Source organism: Penaeus monodon, chromosome 43 (genome assembly GCF_015228065.2).
Source record: "Penaeus monodon isolate SGIC_2016 chromosome 43, NSTDA_Pmon_1, whole genome shotgun sequence".
Taxonomy (NCBI): Eukaryota; Metazoa; Arthropoda; class Malacostraca; order Decapoda; family Penaeidae; genus Penaeus; species Penaeus monodon.
The window spans coordinates 4,515,158-4,518,228 of record NC_051428.1 but is presented as its reverse complement, the minus strand read 5'-3'; the positions used below and the strand labels follow the sequence as shown (position 1 = coordinate 4,518,228).

The window sequence follows — 3,071 nt, the reverse complement described above, 5'->3', positions numbered from 1 at the left end:
TTTTCTTCTGCTTCTTCTTCTGCTTCTGCTTCTGTTTCTGCTTCTGCTTCTGCTTCTGCTTCTGTTTCTGCTTCTGTTTCTGCTTCTGCTTCTGTTTCTGTTTCTGCTTCTTCTTCTGCTTCTGCCTCTGCCTCTGCCTCTGCCTCTGCTTCTGCTTCTGCTTCTGCTTCTGCCTCTGCCTCTGCCTCTGCCTCTGCTTCTGCTTCTTTTTCATGTACTGTTTTACGATAGGTATATTTTTCCACGATGCATGAATTTTTATGTTCAATGTTCCTTGATTTATTCATTTGCATTCTTCGAGTTTTGTGTATTTGCACACAGGATGTATTTTTCATGCTAAATGTATTTTCATATTAGCTAAATCTCTTCATCTTGGGTGTCCTAAATCTTCTTAATAATGGGTGTATATCTCTTCTTTATATAGGGTCCTATTTTTTAGGATTCATATTTCATACTGAATATAGTTGTGCTGGATATATATTCTTCATTTCATTTTTCATTTTGGGTATAATGTATGGATGTATCTATGTTGAATGGGCTTTCCATGTTGGGATGTACTTTTCGTGTCGAATGTCTGTTGTAAATTCAGTGAATGGGATGGGCGTTCTGGTGCTGCGGTTTGTGTGGATCGGTAAATCATTATTTCTTTGTGTTCATTCCAGTCTCTTTCTTTCTCACTATCACTCTCTGTCTCTGTCTCTGTCTCTCTCTATAACTCTCTCTCTCTAACTCTTTCTCTCTAACTCTCTCTCAAACTAACACACAAATTCACATTCAAACTTACACTCAAACATAACTCAAACTTAAACTTATACTCATATTAATACTCATACTAATAGTCACACTTACACTTACACTCACACTCACTCACACTCTTTCACTCTCACTCCATGCAGTTTTCAAATCTATTATGCTTGTACACAAAAAACATACAATGTATATGAATAATAAATGACATAATATACATACACACATACACACACATGCTAAATATAAGTGTAACCTCTTGTTTGTTATCTGATCTAGCCAGAAACAAAAATAAAAACACAAAATAAAAGCTCAGTTTTCATCTACATTTATTCAGCAGGGTTTACAGTCCTGGTACAAGTATGATTCTTACTTTTGAAGGTACATAACATCAGTAGTTAAACAGAGAAATGCACTGGATCTGCAGATTCTCTTCTTAATCACTGATCAATGCATATAATACTTCACCTAAGGCAATGCACTTAAAGAACACAGGCATTCTGCGGAATGAATACGAGTTGAGACGATACAAGGAATCCCTTGAACACATAATTGGAAAACCTAAAAAAAAAAATTTTTTTTGTTCGTGCTTCCATTACTTTTGGTCATGGGTTAATTACTTAAAATATTCATGATATGTTATCTGCAGCGTGAACATTAAACCAAGTAAGTACTGTTTCTTAATGCAGAAAATATCCAGACATCACTCTTGCATTTGGAATATGGAATATTTGGGGAAAAAAATTAAATAAATACCAGCAGCGTCAAAATCTCACTTACAGTTCATCCAAAAATTATCCATTAAAATCAGAAATGAATATGCATTGTGCAACCAAAAATTCATTTCAAACATAGAGGAATTTCCTTCAAAAATTAATCAAATTTAACAAAGACACAAATAACATCAACCAACAATAGTCTAATAGTAATTGAAACTGGTCTAATCTTTGGCACTATGTTTGATAAAGAGGCTTAGCGACTAGAGGCTAATGTACGGCAAAACGCCCAAAGAAAAACGAGTCAAAATCTTATCTGAGAGTGGGCCTTTTGGCATGTTATGCAATAATATAATGAGAAGATGCAGTGGCCCACACAGGCCTACGTCAATAACATTACTTGTATCCAAAGACCAGCATCCACAGATAAAAAAAATCACCCGCAAACAGTAACACAACATATCAATGACTAAAGGTAAGCTCGTTTACTTATTTCTAACACATGCCATTGATTGTTAGTACCAATTAACACTAAAACAGGACGATTACCAACACAAAACAGTCTCTCACTATCACAGGGTTAAGATGCCATGGGGGTAGGGGGGAGGGGAATGAATCTCTAGTTTTAGGTATCTTTTTTTTCAGATAAAGTAAAATTAGATATGCAGTTATGGAATATCTCATGCAATATAGAACTACGGGCAAAATAAATTCACAGATGCTGTAGAATGAACATACCAATGGTATGGGACTAGAATGGAATGGTGTTCATTTATTTCAATGCAGTAATGTTTTATATTTGAGATAATTGTATATAAATGGTTTATGAGTGAGAAAGTGAGAAGTCGTGAGTGAGAGTGAGACTGAGAGTGAGAGTGAGTTTTTTCTACATCTTGGAAAAATCTAATTTAACCTTCCATACTTCTCTTCAACTTTCAAACCAGAATAATATAAATACCTGGCAAAGAGATGTTATTTGTATCTCATAATATCTCACCCCGCAAACCTTTAATTTTCATGATCTGACTTAGCTACAGAGTGGAGGCAACTTCCTGATTTCATGTACATATGGATCACACATAATTTGAGTAAAATAAGTGCATTATGAAATCACGTAACACAAGCACAAATTAATCGGCTGACTTCATTTTCTGCCTGGGGTGAACGGTGCCGAATGATGCAAGAGAGCAACTGCAATGCATCAGGATCATTCACGGCAGATGACAGCTAAAAGAGCAGTGTTTTATTCTGTTCTCTATTGTAACAGCAAATTCAAGCATATGAATCTTATACAATGTCTTATAATCCTCCCGATAATCCCAATCATGATCACCACCACCATCATCTCTTAATCATGTCAACTCTTCCAAGGGGCTGGCAGTCTACTAATTCTTAGGACAACAATGATTCATGGTTAAAAAGCAATATAAATATGCCAGACATCAAAGGTCATGTACCACTATGGGAAGGTATAGCAGGGACAAAGGGTAAAAGAGGGGGGATGAGTTAGTGATTAAATGTACTACACGTCAAAAGTCATAGGGCAGTTTAGAATCGTATGGACAGTATTGTACTGAAAAGGGTACAGAGGGGTTGGGTCTACAAAGT

General features: G+C 35.9%; 1 protein-coding gene across 1 annotated transcript in view; it reads right to left on the bottom strand.

Moving 5' to 3' along the window:
* Window positions 1-1,052: 1,052 nt before the first annotated feature.
* The window catches only part of LOC119568239 (CDP-diacylglycerol--inositol 3-phosphatidyltransferase-like), an 11,580-nt gene continuing 9,561 nt past the window's right edge, over window positions 1,053-3,071 (bottom strand). The window contains exon 4 of the mRNA XM_037916693.1: window positions 1,053-3,071. This exon is cut by the window's right edge and continues 1,487 nt beyond it. The gene's annotated coding sequence lies outside the window, so the exon portion shown is untranslated.